The sequence below is a fragment of the Equus quagga genome, chromosome 14 (genome assembly GCF_021613505.1).
Source record: "Equus quagga isolate Etosha38 chromosome 14, UCLA_HA_Equagga_1.0, whole genome shotgun sequence".
NCBI classification, from domain to species: domain Eukaryota; kingdom Metazoa; phylum Chordata; class Mammalia; order Perissodactyla; family Equidae; genus Equus; species Equus quagga.
The window spans coordinates 13,342,510-13,368,525 of NC_060280.1; the positions used below are offsets into that span (position 1 = coordinate 13,342,510).

The following is a 26,016-nucleotide window of genomic DNA, read 5'->3' on the forward strand; positions in this document are numbered from 1 at the left end:
AGATTGTTTGAATAATCAACAAAATCTAGTACTTTTTGTTGTATTCTTGTCCCTACACATCACTCTCAGCATATAGTTTTACCTGAAGTACATATTTCATGTTCTCTTGGAGTGTGGGTATAAATGCTTATCCTTTTACCTAATTTTGCTAGCTCCAAACATCAAAATGTGAGTTAAATATTGCCAGTAAAGATAAAAACATTTTCTGTGTTCTCTCCCTTCCTCTCCTTCCCTTCCTCCCTACTTTCCTCCCTCCCTTCCCTACCACCTCTGTCTCTCTCTCTCTCAATAGATTAATTTTGAAAAATTAAAAGATTAATTTCCAAAGCATCACCTTACATAGATGACGGGCAAAAGAGACTTATCCTTAATGTTTAATCAGTCAGAAGTTTGTCAATATGATGTAATGCTTGTTATTATTATTGTTTGCCTAGCACTGAGGGCTTGGCACAGTGCTTAGAAGAGAAGAAAAGATAGTCTCTAACCCAAGGGCTTAAAACTTGGTATGTTACTGGAGAGTTTATGTGGGTGGAGTTTTCCTTGGATACAAACTGAACTGGAGTTAGCTCTTTCTTTCTTTTAAGCTCACCCAGTTTCATATAAACTTAAATGATTGAATTCATTAATAAAAGCAGATTTTCTAGTTCTCTTTCACCTTTGGGCTCTTTTATGCCTTTGGAACACGCAAGTACAACAAAAAGGTATGTTTGACAGTAAATTATTATTTTACCTTTTTGACTCATGCGTGGTAGATAATCAAGCAATAGTATTAATGGAATCCAAGTCTGCACCCCTATAACAGCCCACATTAGGCAGCGTATAGGTTCTTTTTTTTTCTTAAAGCTATGGTAGGCTGGTAACCAAGCCTATGGCTTGGTTTTAATTATTTTCACTGATGTCCTGAGTTTCATGGAACAAAGTACAGAAGAAAGACAGATCTTATTCCTCATGTGAATATTATTTTTCTTCCATTATTACATATATATAGCATCAACAGTTAGAATGGGTTTTTTTTTAAGGTGAGATTGGTTGCATATAATTTGATATCTGATACTGCAGTCAGTGCACACTCAGTGAATGGCTGACAGCTTTAAGGAATGGAAACATTTTGGGCTTTGTCCCTGAAAGTGGCAGTGTGGGGAAGCCACTGTTGATTTTGTGGCTAGTTACAGGGAGTTTTTCTCTGGACTTGCAGTCATGGAACACATAGCTGAAAGGCAATATCTGGGGGAAGGTTGAAAAAATAAGGCATGAAAAACGTGGTGTAGACAAGAGAGCTGAGTATCAGAAAACTTGGAGGGCCTGGAGCTTTTTGAGAAGATATGGTTGAGCAAATAGAAGAAATATCTGTCCCCCCAATTTCACTACTGTAATTGAGAAGAGGAGACAAAAGGGAGACAATTTAGTGAAACAAGAGATGAATGAAATAGGAGATTTTTGTAAAATCACAAAATGGATTTCAGGACTGTCTTTTAAGATGTGGAAATACTTGTTTGGATTAGACACTAGTAACTTAAAAGGAGTTCTATAGGTTTTTTCCCCTAATTTGTTTCAGTTTTATTGATTTCAGTTCAATGTGTTTTAAGGACAGCTGTAGGAATTTTAGGTAAAAAATCAATGAGAATAAATTTTGCTTTATCTGGGTAAGGATTTATATAGATATCTATATGAAAATAATCATCTATGTATCACACTCTCTATTTTATATGGGAGACCTTTAGAAAAGTCTCATTGTACCCATGACCAAGAAGCATCATTATATCTTCTATAACAAAGCATCATGTGAATTAAGTTTCAAATATGGTCTACGATGTTTTTAGTTTTGTAGGTTGGTAAGGTTTTTGGGATCACATTTCTGTAAAGTGACTTTTAGTGTAATGAATCTTCTTTCCTTTCTTTTCTCCTTCTGCTTCCCTTTTCTTCCTTCCTCCCCCCCCCCCTTCCTTTCTTCCTCTCCCTCCTTCCCTTCTGACCTTCCTTTCATTTAGAGATGGTTTGTTTTCAATTAGTCTGTATGCTGCTTGGCAATTTGTAAGATAATACCTAATGCGTATCCCTTAAATTGTATGCAGGGTCACCTTTTTGATTAAGGATTGAAGAGTCCTGATTGGGTTTCTTACATGAACTAAGGGCACTCTTGTTCATTTTGTGCAATCAGAAAAACTGAGGAACCGTTGGACTGCAGTTTTATTGTTGTGAGGTGGTGAAGATAGGAAAATTAGAAAGAAATTATAATCTTTGTGGACCCATCAGTTTACTGAACCTGAAATAGGATTTGTCAAATTTTAAGGCTTGTTGAATGTTTGGTCTCTAAGGACAAGAGAGAGGAATAATCATGGTCTAAAAGGAGAATTTTTAAGTTTTCAGAGAGACTGCCTACAGTGAGATATTCTATACAACCGCATACTTACAACCTTAAGGGAAGGCTTTAGTTGTATTTTTCTGGCCAGTCTTCCATATAGCAAATGAATTCATCTCAGTTCTTGATGTTGGTTGTTTCCTGAGCATAGTTTGATTTATGGACGAAGGAGATTAAATATCCCATGCAACCAAAAGTGTAAAATTTATAAATTATCTTGAGGATACTAAGCAGGAGATGAAACCCAGATATGCCTGAAAGAAAGTTGTGGATTGGTTAAGGTTATGCTCATCTAGAAAACTGATAGGACAAGAAGCTGTCCAACAATTTGAAATGTCTAGAGGGAACAGGCTGCCCCTCTCCACAATAGCAGCTACCGTTGCTCTATCACTTTCCAGTGTCTGTGGCAGGAGAAGAAGTGGAGGGGATCAAGGGTCTGTATTTGGAAGAGGAAAGTTAACAAAAAACAGCTGCTGTTTGTGTTGACCACCTGTATGTTATAGGCGTTGCGCGACATACTTTTACGTTGTTATTTTTTAATCCTTCCAACAACCTTGTAAGATAGTTTGCTTCCCCAGTTATTTTGTCTAAATTCTGATTTCTTTTTGCCTTCATAGTGCTTAAAATGCTTAGTAATCATCATGTATTTGTATGTTTATTTAATGCCTATTTTCTTCACTAGACTAAAATTTCTGTCAGGGCAGAGACCATGACTATTTTGTTCAAACCTGTATACCCAGTTTCTAGCACAGTGCCTGACACATAGTAAGTTCCCAATAGATATTTGTTGAATGAATGAACAAAGAATAAAGCTAAAGGGAAAAAGGAAGGGAGGAATGCAAGAAAGAAAAAGACAGAGGTGAGATTCAAACACAGTCTGACTTCAGAACACATCTCTTCCCACTCTAGAACACCAGCAGGGTTTCACTTCCTGTAGAATATTCTTGATGATAAACTTATCTGATAAAATTTCTATAGGCTCAGCTGTCTTAGAGCACCTCAAATATGTTTAATCTTAGTCTGAGAAGTCTTACATCTTTCTCTGAGACTGAATGCCGTGAAAAAGTCCTGTCCCATTTTTTCTCATCCTGTTGGACATTGCAACCATTTTATACTAACAGTTCTCTCCAGAAGTGCAGATTTCATATCTTAGATTTTTGGGTTTCTGTTCCTACTAAACAAAGTGAGTACATTTCTCTCTTTTCTTCTCTGAAATTGTCCCTTGATTTAGGTTCTTGTGCTGCTAAATTGACTTTCAGTAATGTGCAGAGTGATTGTTGCATGCCCTGCTGAGTTTTTTCCTGCAAGAGAGATGTGTCACTCTTATTTAGAGAGAGCCTGTGGGAGGAGCTGGGCCCTGCCCAAGGAGCTGTTATCCTGGAAGGTGCTGGGCACTGGGGCTTGGTTTGGTCATTCAGCAGTGACCTTGTCCATTTACCTAATTTATACTGCTTGGATTTTTCCTTGTTATTACTAAATATCATTGTCAAGCAGGTTTTTGTTTTAATATTGGTTTTTGCGTAACACCATTGACCATTTTCATTTCCTTTTATCCCCGGTGCTATCTTTAAAAAAAACCTTACTTTGTCTTTCCATTTTATTTCCCAGGAAGGGAGGAAATGTAAGCATGTTGAGAGTAAATGCAAGGTTTGCCTAATCTCATAGTGCAGAAGTGTGTCATTGTATCTCAGCTTTCAGCAATGCTATGAACCCTTGGAAGCATACTTTTTAAGTTGTGTAGTTGTGGTTACGTCAAACAGGAAGTGTGTATCTTGAGATATATTGAATAGATACTTATTTAAATCTTGTTCTCAAAAAGTGTCTTATATAAGCTCTGAAGAGGGTACAAGAAACAGATTTTTTGTGATGTTAAGCATAACCATCTTTACTGGACCAAACTGACAATCTTGGAAGCTCTGGCCATGTGAGAATTTATCATTTGAAGCAGGCTGGCCTACTCGGAATTTGGAATCTTAGTGAGGAATGATCTGACCTATTAGGATCTTCCTGCTGGATGATATAATCAGTGATCAGTCTAACTTCCACTTTGCCCTCTGAAAATCATTTAAAGATGTGATTATCTGTTTTCCCAGTTGTGGCAAATCCTTTTTCAGTAGCAAATATTTTCTTCCCAGCAGAATGCTTAGTATCTGTTGGAAATTAATTCAACTCCACAAATACCTACTGAGTACTGATTATATTCAAAGCAAAGCATTAAAAACAAATGCAAATGTACAAAGTTCCTGCCATCAAGAACCTTAGAATCTAGACATAATTATTAAACTCTCTTATTCCTTTTTGTGTCCCTAGTGTCTAACTCAGTGCATGGCTCAAAGAAGGGATTAATAGATGTTGATTAAGTTGTACTGATTGTTACAGAGGACATAAGCAGAGGAGAGATGTAATTCCCAATGCAGAATATGTTAAAGGCCTTAATAAAGTAAAAAATAGTACTCTAGGGGATTCAAAAGAGTTAAAGATATATCCCTTTAAGAAGAAGGACCTTAGGAAGCAAACTCTTTGATGTTCTTTGAAAGTTGAGTAGACTTTTGTCAGTGAAATAGGGAATGAAGAGAGAGGAACATCCTAGTAGTGAGGAGAATAGCAAGAGCATGGGTATGGGCAGATGAATGGAAGCAGGGAAGTATGGCGGGGGACAACGGGAAGTCCAGTTTGACTGAGGTACAGGGTGTGTATAAGCTAGAAAATTTAGTGTGATCATATCATTTTGGCCCATAAGGCTAAACTAAGGTATTTGGTAGATTTTAGGGGGCCATCACAACCAAATAGCCTAGTGGTTTGGCAAAAGCTTTGCTTTTGAAAATTTAGTTCAGCCAGCAGTTTGTAGAGTTGGTTAGAGGCAGAGAAAAAAGACTTGAACTAGAGAAACAGCTTGTGACGGCGATTGCAATAGTTCAGGCAGGAGGTAAAGGATTAAACAAGGGTGGCCATTTTGGGAACAGAAAGGAGAGACTTTCTCGCTGTAGGATCAGTAAGACTGGTCAGATTATATGTGGTGGGGAGCATGAGGGAAAGAAAGGAGTCAAATTGACTCCTCTTGCTTTTCCCTGTTCCTCTTGTTCACCACGTACTAAATTTTTGAAAAGGCAGAGGGAAATGATCATGCTAATTATTTCTTGTCAGTGCTCAAATCTTTTGTCATCTCATTGGTTAAATCCCCACTGAAAATTAAGGATGTTTTTTCTTCCCATGGAGAACTAGGAGAAAGATGTGTTTTTAAAGGAATGAGAATATACTTAAAGATAAAATTACTTTGAAGATTTAGAGGCATAACATAAATACAAACAATATTAACACAAAGAGTTCACACAGGCTGGGCCTTGTTGATTTCAGAGACATAAGGTAAAACTTGGACACTATGAGTGAGAAAAGTGAAGATACTTGAGATCATGGCATTCCCATTAGGTGGCTTTTACATAGGAATGAGTACATGACATCCGTGAGGAATAAAACAGGTGTGCACAGAGTTTGGTTACTTTTAAAACTCTCTCGGATAAAGTGATGACTATAACTCCCTGGTTATATTGCCACATTCTGTCCTTCTCCACGAAAGGTATAGCCACAGCAAATATTAAACTTAGGATATAGCCCTGTCTACTTGTCTCTTTCAAGGGAAGAGGAAATAACACAGGAAAATATATTCACAAGTAAGAAAAGATGTATTGAAATAAATGTTAAAAAATAGTCTTTTTTGAGAAAATGAGTTAAAGTTAAGTTGATTTTGTAAAGGATCTTTGTCAGTCTCATTATCTTATCATTCACGCTAACATTTCTTCATTCACTCAATAATAATATGAATTCAGGGCTCTTCTGGACATGAAGTGGAATTTAAAATGGGAAAGGAAGAATTAGTTCTCAGGAATTTATAATCTGTTTGTGGGAGAAGATGAAATATACATATGAAAGAGAAGAGCAAAGAGGTGACTGATGCAAAACCTAGCAATTCCTGCCCAGGACATACTGTGACCATTGTTCCTTCTTGGAGACCTAGAGTGGCTGGTCATCTCTATCCTCCACTCAAGTGTAGGCACCTTAGCCTCCTGACACACTGAGCCCCTTGCCATTGCTTCATCGAAGGATGCTCTTTCATAACCTGTGTATGACTTAAAAATCCATCTCACTTGTGCCTAGCAAGTAGTTCATATTATGCAGTACGTAAGAGATTCCAGCAAAATGCTTTTTGAATGAATTACAGAAACTTTTTCTCTCATACAGTCTATCAATTAAGATATTTTAGGTTAAAATAATCTTCTTTAAAAATTTAAATATCCTGTGGGAAAGTTAAAATCTATTGCTTTTTCACATCTTACACTTCTAATGCCTGTATACTTTAACACCCCCAAACAACTTTTTGAGTCCCTTCTGTGAATCAGAATTATATTAGATGCTTCAGATTAGTTTAAATATATATTCTGTAGAATTCCTGCCACCTCTGGGTACTGCTGTGTACTAACTGTGATCTTAGGCAAATCACATAACCTCTTGGAGTTTTAGCTTCTTCACCTGTAAAGTGAGAATATTACCTACTGAATTTTTTTAAATAGCTTTATTAAGGTATAATTGGCATATAATAAACTGCATATATTTAAAGCATACAATTTGGTAAGTTTTGATATAGGGATACACCAGTGAAGCCATTTTCACAATCAAGATAATTTATGTGTCCATCACCCCTAACAGTTTCTTACTTCGCCTTCAGGGTCCCTCACGCCTGCCCCACCTTGGTCTTTCCCTGACCTAATCACCAGGCGATCACAGATCTGCTGTCACTACAGATCAGTTTGCATTTAAAAATTTTTTTATTTAAGTAGAAGCATACATTATGTACTCTTTTTCATCTAGTTTCTTTCATTCAGCATAATTACTTTGAGATTCACTCATGTTATGCATGTCAATAGCTTATTTTTTAAATTGCTGAGTAGTATTTCATTGTATGGATCTACCACAGTTTGATTATCCATTTAACTTCTTTCTAGTTTTTGACTGTTATGAATGAAGCTGCTTTGAACATTTGTCTTTGGGTGGACATATGCTTTCCTTTCTCTTGGATAAATACCCAGGAATAGAATGGCTAGATTATGTAGGTGTATGTTTAACTTTATAATAACTGCTAATTTTTTCCAAAGTACTTGTACCATTTTACATTTTTGCTAGCAGTGTGTGAGAGTTCATTGCCCCACATCCTTAATAGCACTTGGTATGTTTAGTCTTCAATTGTAGCCATTCAAGTGGTTGGTAGAGGTATCTCATTGTGGTTTTAATTCATATTTCCCTAATGACCGATGATGTTGAGCATCTTTTCATGTACTTATTTGTCATCCATCTATCTACTTTGTTGAAGTGCTTTTTAAATCTTTTGCTGTTTTTTAAAAATTGGGGTTGTCTTCTTTTTTATTGAGTTGTAAAAATTTTTTGGTATATTCTAAGTACAAGTTATTTGTCAAATACATGTTTTGCACATATTATCTACTGATCTGTGGCTTGCCTTTTAAGTGTCTTTTGAAGGGTGAAAGTTTTAAATCTTGCTGAAGTCTAATTTCTTGTTTTTCTTTCATATTTCATGCTTTTTGTGTCACATTTAAGAAATCTTTGCAAAACCCAAGGTCACTGAGATTTTCTCCTATGTATTCCTTTAGAAATTTTATAGTTTTAGCTTTTAATTTAGATCTGTGATTCATTTTGGGTTAATTTTTATAATGGGGTGAGATAAGGCTTGATGTTTATATTTTTGCTTGTGGTTATCCAATTGTTCCAGTGCTATTGGCTGAAAAAAATGATCCTTTCTCCATTAAATTGCCTTGGCACTTTTGTTGAAAATCATTTGAACATATATGTATAGATTTATTTCTGGAGTCTCTGTTATGTTTCATTGATCTGTCTGTTTTGTTTTTTTTTTAAAGATTTTATTTTTTCCTTTTTCTTCCCAAAGCCGCCTGGTACACAGTTGTATATTCTTCATTGTGGGTCCTTCCAGCTGTGGCACATGGGACGCTGCCTCAGCGTGGTTTGATGAGCAGTGCCATGTCCGCGCCCAGGATTTGAACCAACGAAACACTGGGCCGCCTGCAGCGGAGTGCGCGAACTTTAACCACTTGCCACGGGGCCAGCCCCAAATTGACCTTTATTTTGAGGCGGGGGGAGGGGGGGGGGGGAGATTAGCCCTAAGCTAACATCTGCTGCCAATCCTCCTCTTTTTGCTGAGGAAGACCAGCCCTGAGCTAACATCATGCCCATCTTCCTCTGCTTTATATGTGGGACCCCTACCACAGCATGGCTTGACAAGTGGTGCCATGTCCACACCCTGGATCTGAACCGGCGAACCCCAGGCCGCCAAAGCAGAATGTGCACATTTAACCACTGCGCCACCAGGCTGGCACCTCTGTCTGTTATTTTTTTTAATGCCACTATTTTGATGACTGTAGCCTCATAGAATAAGTTGGGAAGTATTACTTCTTCAATTTACTGGAATACTTTGTGTACAATAGGTATTATTTTTTAAATGCTTAGACTTCACTAAAGTAATCTGGGCTTGATGTTTTCTTTCTGGGAAGGTTTTTAACTACAAGTTCAATTCCTTTAATAGATATAGGGCTATTTAGGTTATCTATTTCATTTAAGTTATGCACTTTATTTAAGTAAATTTCATCTGTTTGAATCTATTGGTACAGATTTGTTCATAATATCTATTTATTATTCTTTTAATATTTGTAGACTCTTTAGTGATGTCACCTCTCTCATTTATGATGTGAGAATGTATATACAACATATCAAAATTTAGCATTGCTTTTTTGTTTCCTATTTTATTGATTTCTTTTTTACTTATTATTTTCTTTTTTCTGTATAGTTTGGGTTTAATTTTCTCTTCTTCTAGTTTCTTCAGGTGAAAGCTGAGATCACTGATTTGAGGCCCTCTTTTTTAATATAGGTGTTAGTGCTATAAATTACCTCTAAGCATTGCTTTAGCTGTGTCCCACAAATTTTGATGTGTGGTGGTTACATTTTTGTTCAGTTCAAAATACTTTCTAATTTCCCTTTTGATTTCTTCTTTGATCCATGGGTCTTCTAAATACTTCTAAATTTAGAAGTACTATTTTATTCCCTAATATTTAGAGATTTTCCAGATATCTTTCTGTCATTGAATTCCTAATTCTTTTGTTGGGTGGCAAGTTCTATCAATGTAAATTAGGTAAAGTTGGTTTATAGTGTCATTCAAGTCCTCTGTATCCTTACTGTTATTTTGGCTACTTATTCTATCATTAACTGAGAGAGAGAGATTTTGAAAACTCTGATTATAATTCTTCTTGAAATTTTATAGTTTTTCTTTCTTGTATTTTGAACCTCTATTAGGTAGATAAATGTTTAGGATCATTATGTCCTCCTAATGAACTGACTCCTTTATCATTATGCAAGAATATCTTTGTCCCTAGTAATATTCTTCACTCTGAGGTCTACTTTGTCTGATAACCACCGTAGCTTTTTTTTATTAGTGGTATCATGGTATATATTTTCCATCCTTTCATTTTTAAAGTATTGTATCTTCATTTTTAAACTGGATTTCTTGTAGACTGAATGCCATTGAGTCTTGCTTTTTATATCCAGTATGACAATCTCTCCCTTTTAATTTGGGTGTTTAGACAATTTACATTAAATGTGGTTATTGATATGGTTGAGTTTAAATATATGATCTGCTCTTTGTTTTCTATTTGTACTATCTGTTCATTATTCCCTTTTCCCCTTTTCTTACTTTCTTTTTAATTTATTGATAATTTTTTATGATTTTATTTAAAATCGTTATTGGCTTATTACTTCCAATTTTTTGTTTTATTACATTTTAGTGGTTCCTTTAGGATTTATAGCAACCCTATACAACTTATCACAGTCTTCAAGTAATATTATCCTACTTCAGATGTCGTATAAGAATCTTACAATAGTATACCTCCATTTCTCTCTCCTAGCTTTTGGTGCTATTGTTGTCATATACATTACTCTACATATGTTATAAACCTAAAAATAATTGTTATTGTTTTTGCTTTGAGTAGTCAATAATATTTTAAAGAGGTTTAAACAATAAGAAACAATCTTTTATATTTACCCACGTATTTACCATTTTCGGTGTACTTTATTCTTTTGTGTAGATTCAGATTTCCATTTGGTAACACTACCTTCTGCCTGAAAGACCTCCTTGACATTTCTGATAGGATATGTCTGCTGGTGAGCTGGGATTTCCTTCAGCTTTTGCGTTTTACAAAATCTTTATTTTGCTGGGTATAGAATTTTAGATGAACTTTTTTATTGCTCAGTAATTTAAAAACATTGATCTATTCTCTTTTGGCTTGCATTATTTTCAAAAAGAAGTCTGCTGTAATTCTTTTATATGTTCCTCTGTATGTGATGTGTCATTTTCCTCTGGCTACTTTTAAGATTTTCTCTTTATCACTGATTGTAAGCAATTTGATTATTATGTGCTTCAGTGTAGTTGTCTTAATGTTTTTTGAGTTGAGGGTGTTTTGAGACTATTGGATCTGTGGGTTTATAGTTTTTGTCACATCTGAAAAATTTTCAGCCTTTATTTTGTCAGAATTTTTTGGTTCACTCCCATTCTTTGTAGAATCCAATTACACATACATTAGTTAGTTTGAAGCTGTCTATAGTTCACTGATTCTGTTCACATTTTTTCATCTTTTTTTTTACTCTCTGTTTCATTTTGGATTGTTTCTGTTAATAAGTCTTCAAGTTCATTTGTCTTTGTCCTGCAGTGTTTGATCTGCTTTTAATTCTACCAAATGTAGTTTTCATCTCAGATAGTGTATTTTTTTATCCGTAGAAGTTATATTTCAGTCTTTATTACATATTCACTATATCTACTTACTATGTCCAGTCTTTCTTTTAGTTCCATGAACAAGTACAATGCAACTATAGTAACTATTTTAATATCCTTGTCTACTAATTCTATCATCTATATCATTTCCAGGTCAGTTTTAATTGATTAATTTTTCTCTTCATGGGTTATATTTTTCTGCTTCTTTGCATGGCTGCCAATTTTTTCTTGGATGCAAGAAATTGTGAATTTTACCTTGTTGAGTGCTGAATCTTTCAGTATTCCTATAAGTATTTTTGGGCTTATTTCTGGTATGCAGTTAAGATACTTGGGAACAGTTTGATCTTTTCAATACTTGCTTTTAAGCTCTGTCAGTTGGAACCAGTACAGCCTTTAGTGTAGGGTTAATTTTCTGTACTACAGAGGTAATTCTGTTCTGAGTATTCTGTCCAATGCCCCTGGTGTTATGAAGTTTTACACTTTTGATGATGGGAAAATGAACTATTCCTGGCTTTGTGTGGCTCTGGAGATTGTTCTCTCTGCTCCTTTTAGGTGTGTCTGTCCCTCACCTTGGTTGGCTTCCTCACACACATGTGCTGATCAGTGAAGGACTCTGCAGATCTCTGGAAGTCTATGTGCAGGTCTCTCTCCTCCATTACTCTGCCCTACAAATTATAGCCACTTTGGCCTCCCTAGAGTCCCAGCTCCATCTTCTTAACTCACTGAGACCATTAGGCTCTGCCTCCGTGCATTGCAGTTGGTAATTTCTTTCTCCATGCAGTAAGCTGGGACAAATTAGGCATGACCTCATTTGTTTTTCCTTTGTTTTGAATCACTATTTTTCACTGCCTGATGTCTAGTGTCTGAAAACTGTTGTTTTCATATATTTTTTCCAAGTTTTTTTAGTTGTTTGAAACATAGGGGTAAATCCAGTCCCTTTTAGTTCATCTTGGTCAAAAGCCTCCAAATATATGAAGAAAATTATATAATGTGTATTAAGCAATATGTTAGTAATGCTTCACCCATAGAAAGTATTTAATAATTGGTGGTTACTATTATTATTATTCTGCTTTCATCCTTCCTGTTCATCAGTGAAGCTTTATCTTATATACCACCTTCTGTATAAAGCGTTCCTGGACTGCTGCTTCCCAAGATGACTTATTGTTCTTTATGCTTTGTACTCACATCACTTTTTTTTACATACTTTTATTGCGACACAAATCTACATTATAAACTTTGGTTTACTTGTTCGTCTTTTGTGGTAGATTGTAAGCTCTTAGACAAATAAGATCCGTTTGTTTGTCCTTAGTTTCCAGCATATAGTAAATGCTTAGATATTTGTTGCATAAGTGAATAATCAACAGTGTCTCACACCTTTTATGAAATATTCAGGAACAGAATTTTTGATTAAGAAGGAAAGAGAGGTGGTTTAGGAGTATGAGAGCTTTTGAGGAGAATGTAAGTGGAGAGGGGTAAGATTTTGGGGATTTAGAGAGCAGCATGAGAGCAAAACGTGGCTGGTTGAGGTTGCTAATATATAATAATAATGATAATGATACTACTACTACCAAATAATAATAATAATAGTAGTAGTAATGATAATAATAATAGTAATAATACAGTTCCTGTGAAGCTAAGAGATGATGGAGGAGTTAAGAATGGAGAATGGGAGAGACATATTGTAGTGTAGAGTAGTGAAACCATTTTGTGATACCTACAGCACCTTGCTGTAATATAGATGATAATATTGGTAATATTATATCAATGCATGTTATATGAATCAGTGTAACTTGAACTGTTGTAATAAAAGCTTTTAAACAAAGTGCTGAGAGAACACAGTATACATTTTGGAGTAGGCAAACTTTGGAAGGAAGTGATAGGGATGGGTTAACTGAGAACAAGCAGAAAGGAATTCTAGATAGTAGAGAATAGCATAAACACAAAAATGGTGTAGGCCATAAATGAGCATAATATAACAGAAAGAACAAATGCACCTTGAAGCTGAGTTCACTATGGCTTCTCTCTCCACTCTGCCACTTGGTGTGACTCTGGACAAATTACTTAGCCTATCTGAGACTCAATTCCCTTATCTTTAAAGTGAGTGTGGTTGTTGGGAAGATTATGTGATACATAGAGAAAATTCATTTTATATCTGGCAGATAGTGGGTCTAATAACTATTAGTTTCTTCTTTTTAGACTTTCTATATCTTCTGATGTGGAAAGGAAAATGCTTCAAGAAGGACTTTGTGATCCCTCATCACTTTGTATAAGAGTCCAGGTATAATATATACAATTTATGAGTATAACTAATGTTCCCATTTATTTTCTATTTCCGTGGCAAATGAGGATTTCATTGCATTTTTGTGGTCCAATACTAAGGCTTAGGTAACGTTAACACCCAGTTTCTTTATATCTCTAGTTTTTGCTTGTGTTTCAAACTATTTGGATTATTGATTAAACTTTATAGACAGATTAAACCATTTTACTACCACAATCCAATATTTTTCAGAAATGCTTCTGTTTATAGGGGGCGAGTCTATTGAATGAAAGATTGGAAAGATGAGCATCAGAAATTCTAGATTTTCCCAAGTCTTGAGCCCATTTGTATCCTTTTAAGTTATTTATTTTATAAATAAAATCAGTTTTAATCTCAGTTTTTCATCATGGAAATGATATAAGGCACAGAGTAAAGTTTAGAAAGCTTTGACTTTACAAAATCATTACACTTTAAATCTCTAATCAGCTTATATACCATTGTTCATGTGCACCTACTAGCAAAACTATTTTGGATACATGGGGATTTTAAAAATAGTTCTAGCATAACTAATCTAGAAAACAGAAATTGTTTATTTCTTCACTGAAGGAAAAATTCAGGAGTCTTCCAGTTAACTAATTCTGTGTTTCGTTAGGAGAACTAAAGAATTTGCACAGTCCATGTGTATTTTGATGGATGGTAATTAGTCTTTGGGTGGTGAACATGATGTAGTCTACATAGAAATTGAAATATAATGATGTGCACCTGAAATTTATATAATGTTATAAACCAGTGTTACCTCAATAAAAAAATTTGCAGAGTCAATAGAATAAAAAGTGATAAAACATAATAGTTTTGGAGCAAATTTTCGGCACTGTTTTTGGTTGTTGAATACTTTCGTTGACATATATAACTTATAGGTGTAGTACATATGCTGCTGATCCTGCCAAGTGAAGAACTACCTTTAGTCATCTGCCTGGCATCTCAACTGCTGGGTGCTGAGTTGGCAAGGATCTGGCACAGGGTTCCTCTGTTCCCTTTGCCATAGACTGGTTCTTTGCATTTGTGAACCTTAGTCTGGCCTTGATGACAGTTTGCTTGGTTGAGAGTCACCTTATTTTTAGTTTAAGACATGTTGCCTCCAGGATGCTGATAAACATGTTGAGAGGCTGAGTTTTGATGAATCTCACAAAACTCCTCTAAAGGGCATGAAGTGAAACCAAAGAGTCAACAATATTAATAATTCAGCATTTGGCAGTATTGTGGATTTTAATCATTTGTAGTTCACCTTGACAAACATTGGCCCAATCACATGCAAAAATGAGTTTAGTCACTAATTTTAGTCTCTGGTGAGTTTTTATACTTTTTTTCAAACTATACGTGAAATAGAGAATATATTAATCTCCTCTTAGAAATGAAAGGTTCATAGTCCGCACGACTACGTATTGTAAAATAAAATGTTACAATAAATTGCCATCTTGATTTAATGAAAATAATGTTTAGGAATTTTTATATTACATTATGGCTGATTTGGGATATTTTAAATTGCCCATTTATTCATAATTTCAGAGCAAAGTACCTATTTTGGTATTTCAGATAAGTATACAACTCTTAACTTGAAATAACCAGTAAATTTATGTTCCCTGTGCAGGTAAACTGTATAAAGCATTTATCAGAAAAATTAAAATATGCTAATAATAATAAGTACATATAATGGCTAAGTATATTCAGTATTTAGGACTTAAAGCTATTTAATAAAAATTACTTTCATGGAGAAATAAATGTATCTTCTTGTATTAAAATGTTGTAGGAATGGCACAATTTCTATTACATTATTAGTAACTCCAGGACACACTTCATGATTTGTGAGACCTAAAAATAATATGGCGATGACTGAGTGGAAAGATCCTGCTCCTTATGATTTGGTGGCTTGTTGAGCTGTCTAAATAATCTGTGTTTTCCTGGCACATACCAAATACATTTTATGATTGAAAGGAATTATTTTTAGATATCTAACCTAGCCTCTTTCAGGCTGATATAACCACTTAGTTGTCAAATTTCTTCTTTTAAAGGGTGTAAATGAAGAATTTAAATTTTCGTATTAAAAAAAAGTATACTGCCTAGAAATCCTTACTATTATATTTAAGTTGAACTACAAGGGGGAAAAGCTTATAAACTTAAAATAACCTTTTGTGGTGATAAAATGTGATTTGTACTACTTGGTGGAAGACACTAACTTAATGAAACTGAAAGGAAATAAACAAATCAAATGGAGACTATTTTGTTTTGAATGCTTAGAAAGCTGATTTTAGCTTTTAATAAATTTCAGTATAGTCAGAGACTTATGTCTCAATATTACATTTTCATTAACATAAACCTCCAAATGGGCAATTATGTCCATATGATAAATATGTGGGGTTAATGGTGCTAATTTGCCACCTGTGTCATGAAGCAGCTCCTTTTGATCCTATGTAAAAATTTCCATAGTTTTCTTGGTAAGTCTTCAGAGTCTAAAAAATCTGAATTAAAAGGAAAAAAATCAACACTATAACAATCTCACTCTTGCCAAGAAATGAATCGTGCCTAAGGTCTGAAAATAAGTAGAAAAAAATTACGGTATTTTTAACATAGCAGATTGGATCCTTTCAAAGAATTTGTAGGAGTGTCTTCATTATGCTATGGTAGTAGTAAATGGCATTGTGCTGCAAGCTTAGCAATAAAAATGGAATAGATTTTAAGCCCTAAGCTAGTTTAGTAATTTTGGCCCAATTTTTCTCCGCCTTTGTATCCCTTGCAAAGGCGAATGCACTACATCTCTGTGAACAAGCTGAATTTCTCTTGTCCTGGAAAATCATAAAGTCCAACTTGGTTTTTGACACAGTCTAAGCTACTTGGATTAGGTAAAGCTGATCTCACAAGAGAAAAATTGGATACTCAGCAAACCCCAGCAGATATTTTGACACACTCTTGGAGCTGATAAGAGTCATCATAAATTTAAACATTACTTTTCCTAGCACAGAAACTTCACTAATAAATGGCTTTGAATATTTTATGAATGACTGAGCACCCTGCTTCGCTAATAAGCCCTCTGGAAAGCTATGACTTTTTTGGGATGGTTTTACTTTTGGAGGAAGGAGTGTTGAAGAGAAGGTACTGATGAGGTGTCATATAATTTTACAAGTTGCATAACTGCTTTTAACTACAAAACTATCTCTGATTAAAATAACAATTGAGCTTGTAATTTTTTCTGAACAGCTGCTGCTGCAGGGGGTCATTACCTTGGAGAGGTTGAAAATAATCGTACTCCTGGTACATGAGTTATGTAGTCTTGTGTTTTACAGCAAATCACAAAGTTTAAAGCTTATAGAAGAATGTTATTTGAAAGCTGTCAAACCATGTTAAAAAAGACTGCATCGTCAAAAGGCCCTGGTGGCCGCGATTCTGCATGTAGCCTTGTCTTATTCATTATAAAATGCATGTTTATAAAGTTCCACAGAGCATCCAATTCCCAATTCACTTATATCAGCAAGACTTAACTTGCTCATTAATCTAAATTCTTTTGCAACTTTAATCTACATGTTTAATTAATCATAAAATGAGGCGGTAAGTAATTTCAGCAATGTGTGGCTTGTTATCAGATGCATTTAATCACTCTTCTGTGAGCTCATTTGGAAACACCTGAAGATGTCGAGTGCAGTTTGAATAAGCATAAATTATTCTTTGTCAGTGTACTTCACTCAACTAATAAGACATTAATTTAAAAGGTACTGTTTGTCATTTTTAGATCTTTACCAATATTTTTAGCTTAGCAATATAACTCTAATTGTATATGTGATTTACAACCAGTGCCCGACATAGGAAAGGGTAAGAGTTTAATTCATTTTTCTTATTTACATGTAATTATGTCATGTAATCTTAGTTTTTAATGAGGATTAACCATTTTGTAAGTATTCATATGCTTTTGAAATAAGGTACTAATGAATTATAGTCAGAAAAATTATTAGTACAAAGTCTTGTGATTCCTTGTTTCTTGCCTAAGTTAGGCCTGAAAGGATGTGAAGTTTGGGAAACGGCATTCATTTGAGGATACATGTACTGCATAGGGATTATATGCTGCAGATGTTAACCTTAAAAAAACCCCAAGTAAAATAGCTGAATATACAGCTATCTCAAATAATAATATATGTAGTCCTTATGTCGGACCAGGTAGCCTTAAAATAATGACAGTCCCATTTTTTCCCCTAGTCTCTTAACAGTATTGCACAATTGATGTTAGCATTTTTTGAAAAGACAAAAAACAAGAACAACAGTAACAAAACCCACTCATAGCTTCAGAGCAAAAAGAAAAAAAATCCGTGAGAGCTGAATGAGTTATATATCTCAATGTCAGGAGTATAGGAATAAAAATTGCATTTTATAGGATGTCATCACCTGTCCTGTTTATGCCTTGAGAGCAGTGACACACGGTAAGAATAATTATCTCAGTGGAAACAAATTTATTTACCTGCCGTGGAGCATCCCTGTTCATCTTACTCATGAACTCGTCTCACTCATATGCAATCTATGGGTTGTCAGCAGTGAGCCAGAGGGGATGACTCCTGAAGAGGGAATATTGGTTTGAGCTGAAATATAGCTATATTCTCCATTTTTATTTGATGTGCCCATCTCCTGGGCTTCTTCCCTCTTTTCAGGGTTCCTTTACACTGAGCTAACAGTTATTTGTTCGTCCATTTCTTGCCCTATGCCTCATGACTATGTAAAAAATTTTTCTTCCTGTTTTCCTTTCTAAGGGAAAACAGAATCCCAGATAATCTTATTTGTACGGTTCAAGTCATACAGGCCATAGCAGCACAGTGCTGTGAGATACCATTTACCTTTATTTCATTTAAAGCACTATAAATTATTTTCTTAGAACCACTGATGAAAACCTCAAACACTGTGGCCTTCTTTAGAATAATCCTTGAAAAACAACATTTCATTTGAACTTAGCTTTCTTGATAAGAATACTTTTCTCATTCATGTATAATCTTAGTGGATAGACACAGTCTAATATGAAGGCTTGCTGTCAGTTTTTCTTGATAAGAAACGTTAGTGATTAAGTTTGTGTGCTCCACTTAGGTGGCCTGGGGTTCGCAGGTTCAGACCCCGGGCATGGACCTACACACTGCTCATCAGGCCATGCTGTGGCGGCATCCCACATACAAAATGGAGGAAGATTGGCACAGATGTTAGCTCAGGGACAATCTTTCTCAAGCAAAAAGAGGAGGATTGGCGGTGGATGTTAGCTCAGGGCTAATCTTCCTCAAAAAAAAGAAAGAAAGAAAGAAAGAAAGAAACCTCAAAATTCTCTACCTCCCCTTCCCCTGGAAAAATCGGAGATAAATTGTTCCAAACAGATTTATTTTCTAACTTGTTGTTTTGGGTGCAAAGAAAGAACACAGTATTCCCCCCTCTTGCCCCAACTGTTGTGTGAGAGGTGTGTCCTATTGTAACTCCACACAAACACAATGATTTAATTTATGAAATGCTTTATATTAACTGTAGCTATTTGTCAGTATGATAAACTTCAAAAGGAAAATGATAAAATCAGTTCCATGCAGCTCTTATAATCTCAGATGTTTGAATATGTACTTATGTAGATATATATATACACATATACATATATATATATAAACTTACAACTTTATCCAAAGTTACAACTTTACCCAAAATGCACACACACTGATGCTTTTGCTCAGTTACAAAGACATACCACTTAAACATGCTTCTTCAATGGAGACTTCACAATTGATTAGAATGCATAGTACCCAGAATGATGAGCTACTCCAATGGGTGCAACTGAATGGGTGGCCTTCCATCCCAGACTGAACTGACAGTGTTGGCTAGCAAGGCTCTGATTTTAATGCGTAACTTCTGTGGCTGAAGGACAGCATGCTGGTAAAGAAGGGATTACTGAGGCAGAGAGAGTTCGGTGAAGAATGAGTGAGGAGCATGTGCACTGTCCACTAGCACATGTGCTCTGGGGGAAGGTTTGGAAGTCCTGAGTAGACATTAGAGTCTTCAGCTGCTGTGGGACTTCAGGTTCAGCAGATGAACGAGAATGTCATGGTGCAGTTGGTTACAGGTAACACTTCTGACCTCATACTACAAGTCTCAATATCTTATTTATGTTAAAAATGGGAGAACAATGATAGATTCAGTTATGTTTTGTGCTACCTCAGGAGAAACCTAATATCTCTGTCTCCCACACCCTCAGTTTCTTAAGTGAAATTCTCTTCTAATTTTTACTGAGAAGTCCATGTGTTGTTTCCTACAAACACCTTCATAATTTATGTCCATCCATATTTCCTCTGAATCCAGGCTTTGTCAGTGAACATTTTTTGCCTTTCTATAGCAAGCTAGCTTTTTAAAATTATTTGAAATTAGCTTTTATTAGAAGACCATTTAGATATCATATCTGTACAGTACATTTGGTGGCTTTATGAGAAGTTCTGATGCTAGATGTTCAAAGCTCTGCCCAGATCACATTTTCATGGATCCACATAGCCTTACTCATATATGAAAACAAGGCATTGGGTTAAGTGTGCATTTAGTTATTTCTCTGGAATTTTCAGGAGAATAGATTGACTTGTAGTTGTGTTAACTTTCCTAGTGCCCTCAACTTAGAAACTTTTTTCTTTTTAGGCAGCATCTGAATCATTTATATTCAAGAGAATGTAATAATATATGTAGTTTTAGAAACTGTCTGTATTTTTCCCGTTACCCGTAATACATAGTATTGGCATGGTTATCACTCTTGCTGTCATTTTGTTAACACTGTTTACAGCCACTAATAAGCATTTGTTCATGCATACTTCCAAGTACTGTATTTGAAAATCCAAGTCTTCTTATACAGTAAATGAGGAATTTATAACTTTCACATTGAATTCTTCTCCTTTTGTAAAGCATATGACCTACTTAAGAAAGACTGATACTCAGTTACCTAGTTTTTTAGCATTTCTTTATCTATATCACAAAAAGACTTCTCTGAAGTATACAACAGGGATCTATTTGTAGGCGATTTCCAACTTACCAATAGTAGGTAAAGTTCTGAAAGTTTGTTGTTTGGAATTTGGAGTGGATATTCTTATAGAAACCATGTTATAGATGGTGATTTGGTTATTTGGGCAACCTACTGAAACCCATTTGCCTTATAATATGGCTGAATATACTATTGAGAGTACTGCAGTAGCTAACTACTATTTGTTAAATGGTTTTGGGATAAAAATCTCATTTTGAAATCGAACTTTAATAACATTCTTTTGATGAATTTCTGATAGTGGGATTTGACTTTTCATCCTTCCACTACCAGTGCACAACAGTGGAAATGAAACAAGCTTTGAAATGGAATTTAGGCAGTGAGGAGGACTTCCTGATGTCCCTAGCCATGGAAAGGAAGTAACTGGTTATCCTGGCTGAAGTAGGAGAGAATGGGTGGCCCTGGTGGCCCTGGTATGGAGATTATGTCTGTTTACAAATGAAGGGCATCCTACTGGAGGTTTATATATTTTGAGAAGGAAGAAGGAGCATTTTCTAATTTTATCCTGATGAGCCAAAAGTGTGGAGAAGATTAATACTGCTCATTCACCATGTCTCACAGTATATTCCAAGTATTTTTATTGTATGTCTTCTACTTACTTCCCCATTCCACCCTATAATTTTGGCTTTTCGTTTTAATTTTTTAAAATCTTATTTATTAATTTTTTTGTTTGGTTTTCTTTTCTTTTTTTTTTTGAGGAAGATTAGCCCTGAGCTAACATCTGCCGCCAATCCTCCTCTCTTTGCTGAGGAAGACTGGCCCTGAAGTAACATCTGTGCCCATCTTCCTGTACTTTAATATGTGGGACACCTGCCATGGCATGGCTTGCCAAGCAATGCCATGTCTGCACCCGGGATCCGAACCAGTGAACCACAGGCCGTCAAAGCAGAATGTGTGCACTTAACTGCTGCGCCACCGCGCTGGCCCCGGCTTTTGGTTTTTAAATGGTAGCCCTGGTGAGAGGAGTTCATTTTCTAATATAAGAACAGTTTTGGAATATATTATTGATTAGGTCTTCTATAAGATGGAATGATATATTCATATAGGAAGCAGCTGAGGTTGACTCAAAATTAAATATTCCCAAGTGCATGGCAGTTTATCCAAATGAAGTCAGTACATTACTGTTTAACTCCATGATGTCCTTTAAGAGTATCAGAAGAAAGTCATGTGAAAGTCAAATAGGTAGTGGAAAGGTTTTTTGGTCGCACTTAAAACATCATTATGAACCTCAGTGACTGAATTATATTCATGCCCTTTACTTCAAATCTGGCAAATTATATATTTTTTTGATTGCCAAGGGCAAAATATGAAAAAAGGAGAGTAGTGGGGAGAAAAGGAGAGAAGTGGTATTTAAAAGGCTGTAAAGATTTAAGTTGTTGGAGAAAACAGTTTGATGAATTATGGGTAAAATAGAAAGAATGTAATTTCCCAAAGAAACGCATGGCTCAAAGTGTAGGGGAAAAGTGCTTGGCAATACAAACCATATATTTTTCTTAACCTGGGGAGTTGGAAAAAAGGAAACATTTGGCAAAGTGAAAACTCAGCTGACTTCATGCCTACCAACCGAAAAATCTGATTCTTTATCATCTAAGCACATAGTTGGGTGACTCACAGAGCTACCCAGTGTATAGGTTGCAATGGCAAGAAGCCAACAGTGAAATCAAACTCATAAGCACCCTATAGAAAACCCCTCAAATTACTGCTGTGCTGCTGCCAGCTGTACTGCCAGGGAACAAGAGCTGTACAGATTTCTGTGGAATGGCTGGATTACTTAACGCAGCTTGATTGGCTCTGTTCCTGCCCCTGTTCTCTTTGGCTGACAGCTGACCACCATACTGGTTTGGTTTGAAATAAGACTGAAGTGAACACAACCACTTATATCTACCTTCCTCTTGTACAGTGCTCTTCCCGTTGCCACTCCAAAGCTCACACATACCCTATATACCTTGCAAAGGAGAGAGAAATATATCTGAGTTTCTTTAAGTAAAACATACTGGGTGGCACTTTGCTGTCCTTTTATTCCCTAAATCCATCAGATTTTTAGGAGAGTGATTTCCTTGGTGTTTTATTTTGTAAGTGCCTGAATTTATTGAATGTGAAAAGAGTGACATCTTAAATCGAGTTGCATTAACTTTTTTTCATTTTAAATCATTGCTTGCTTTCATGATCCTAGAGGTAGAATGGTTATTCAGAAGCCATCTAGTTTTTCCCTCTTGCCTTTGGATAAACTCTCATAGGTAGCTACTTCTGCTTGTGGAATTTCAAATAAGAAAATATCACAAGATATCCCAAAGAGAACTAGAATAGCTTCAATTCCTACATTCCATGAATTAGAGAAATCTTTGAGTGAGCAAGGGATTGGCTCTTTTCCCATTACATGAAAGCTCATGGATTCCCATGTTCTAGTTCCCATCAAATTAGGAGGCTTTTAAACTTTTTTCACTGTGATTCTGAGTAAGAAATAAATTTCTATTCTGACCCAGAATGCAATTAATATAACTGAAATAAAATGTTTTCATGAACAATATTTATCCTTAATATGTGCAGTGTGTTCTATTTTCTCTTTTCTTTCCTCTCCTTGCCTTCTCTTCCTTTGACTCCTCTCTCCTCCCTTCCATTTTTCCCTTTTCTTTTTAATAAAAAAATGTTGATTGACACTCAGAACTGATTTTATCACTCATTCAACCCATAGTTTGAAAGTAATAAGCAAGTTTTTTTAAATTATTATTTTTTAAGTCTTGATCTTTATTTTCTTTGGTCTACGATTGTCTTTAAAGAACTGTGTCTCCTCCACAGGACACTAATTCCATTGCTTGTTTTGGTAAAATCATTAGGAAGATAAACTTTCACTTCACTAGTGGCATATAATCTATTAATAATGCCATGTATTAAGTACTTAATTGTGCCAGATGTTGTGTTAAATGCTTTATATATATTTGCCATGAGAATTTCCTCATTTACTCCTCATAATTACCCTGTGAGGTAGAAACCAATTTTTATTGTTGATGAAATTGAGGCTCAGAGTGGTATATCAACTTTCCCAAGAGTAACACAGTAAATGATAGAAGCCGAATTCAAATTCAAGATTGTCTGGCTCAATGACTGTGCTCTTTCTCTCAACTCTCAATAATGTCTTAATTTTGACTTAAAAAAAATTAAGTGCTCTTGTGGAGAGTCTATATCACAAAGCAAAGGAAAACAGACCTAATGATGACTGCCACATATTTTTAATAATAAATTTTCAATAAATTGAAACTTCTTGATAAAATAATTTTTAGTCCATAAAGAAAAATGGAAGAAGAAAGGAAGGAAGAAAGAAAGAAAGAAAGAAGAAAGAAAGAAAGAAAAAAAGTAAAAAAAAAATATCTCTCCAGACCCATGGATAGAAAAACTTGCTGCTCTTTTTAAATCTTGTATAATTAAATCTTGTAAAAGTCTTCTTTTTAAGAAAAGTGAAATAGATATACATGGAATTACATCTTCTGCTGCAGGCTAGGATATTTTAGCAAGTCAGAGGAACTCAAACATGAATGAAGAGTGGAATTTTCCTTTCGTTTTCTATAATAACTATGTTTGTTGAAGAGAAAAACGGAGGAAAAATTGACCATCGTGCCTGGTTTTGAAGAAAAACTTGTTTATGTGTGTAATACATTGGAGAAATTGTTTGGGATCACTTTGACTATGCAGAACTGTGACCACTGAAATTCGTAAGCAAGGTGTGGGGCTATCGGTTCCATGAAACTAATTAAGTCAAATAAGAATGAGTATTTGTGAAGGTAATTCACTTACCTCATTTTTCCAATCTCTCTCTGTAAAAGAGGAAATATTTTAGAAAGAAATTAATGAGTACAGTTGGCTTTTATGATCCCTTTTTTTTCCTGTTCCCAACCTCTGCCACATTCCTAGGTTTAATTCTAGATAGTGTCTCTCTTTCCTTCTCTCTCTTTCCTGTCTTCCCCGTCTCTCTCCCCACTGCTCTCCCCTGTACTTTCTTATCTCCTCTGCCTCTTCTTTCATTTTGCATTCTTACATATCTTCTCTATGACCATTAAAGAAAAAACTAAAGAGTCCACTCTAAAAATTGGCATTGATCCAGATACTTCTGCCATGCTAACTATAAATGAACCTTTGTAAGCACACTTATGTACAAGGAGATGGACTGGTTCAATATGTAATTGCAATGTGATGCTACCCCAGAGGAGAATTTGAAAGCAGGCCTGTATACTAGATCTAAGCCTCATTGAACTCAAGGTCAAGATTCTAAAAGCAGCCTCCTCAAGGGTAGTCAGACAAGGTGGAATAGGATGAACTTGGATTCAAAGATACAACTACAAAAACATGCTTTGAAGTCCGGAGGATGGTAAGAAGGAGTACTTTCAGTGATGGTAGAGTATGATAAGAACATCAGCAGTAATAGGTGCATGATCGAGATATGTTGATGACACTCCTAAATAATGCTGTGGGTAGACAGATTTGGCTTATGAATAAGGATATAAAAACACCCACAGATATATGGCTGCACTCAAGTTGGGCAAATACACAAATATACAAGTCATGGGACAAGTTTGAGTTTTTTGGTAGAGTGAAATGCAGAACAAGAAATAAAGCATATGCATATTCAGATAAGATGGGAGATAAAGGAGAGCAACAATTCACTATTTGTTGGGAAAGAATTTACAGAGTTGGTGAATTATATAAGTTAGAGTCTCCCTGATTTATTGAGTCTAGGGTAATAGATCTAACGTTACTCTGGTGTTATCTTCTTTATATATTTTAATGTGAATCTTTAGGTAGAATCTAAGCTTATACATTTTTAGATATAGATTCTGTTCTTGATTCAGGATTCTTCTGGATCTTAGGATCATGTAATGCTATCAAGATATCACCTCCCTAAAGCTTCATTAGTTCTAGTAGCTCTTAAGGTAACTAAAATAAATGAATTTTATGGTGGGGCAAATATTATGAATTTGATTCCCATGTGGAAGTTAACTTTGTTTTGTTCTATTCTTTGGGCTTTAAATCTGACCTTGGACAGCTGCCTTAGTCACAAGGAGGAATTGGCTGAGAGAAAGTGGACCCATTACTAGCAATCTATAATCTACTTAGGCAGAACTCACCTTCATTCTTTTATCACTCTTAACTTCACTGTCCATTCAACTGTTTATAACAAAGATAGATACTTCACTTTTCACTGTCTTTAACCTCTTATTGAATAGTTCCATTAAATGTCTGCAGAGTGGAAGCCAACTGTTAACATAATGTCACAATGATTCCATAATAACAACCTGCTTTAGGATATGTTCTCTGGGTTGTAAGAGTTTCAGGATAAGAGAGAAAGAAGAGAACTAAGATTTATTGAGTTACATATGTTATCTTAATTAATTCTTAGGAGAACTCTGAGATGGCAATTACTTTTAGGTAAAGAAACTATTTGGAATTAGAAAACAACCCTATTAAAAGAGCAAAATTGCCACAGATTTTTATTT

General features: G+C 35.3%; 1 protein-coding gene across 28 annotated transcripts in view; it reads left to right on the forward strand.

The window, feature by feature from the left end:
* Positions 1-26,016, forward strand: part of SOX6 (SRY-box transcription factor 6) — a 572,550-nt gene that overhangs the window by 112,494 nt on the left and 434,040 nt on the right. Inside the window, exon 3 of one of the 28 annotated variants that reach the window (XM_046637763.1) lies at positions 13,395-13,476. The exons of the other annotated variants lie outside the window; for them this stretch is intronic. The gene's annotated coding sequence lies outside the window, so the exon portion shown is untranslated. The remainder of the gene's footprint in view (positions 1-13,394; positions 13,477-26,016) is intronic. 28 annotated transcript variants of the gene reach the window in all.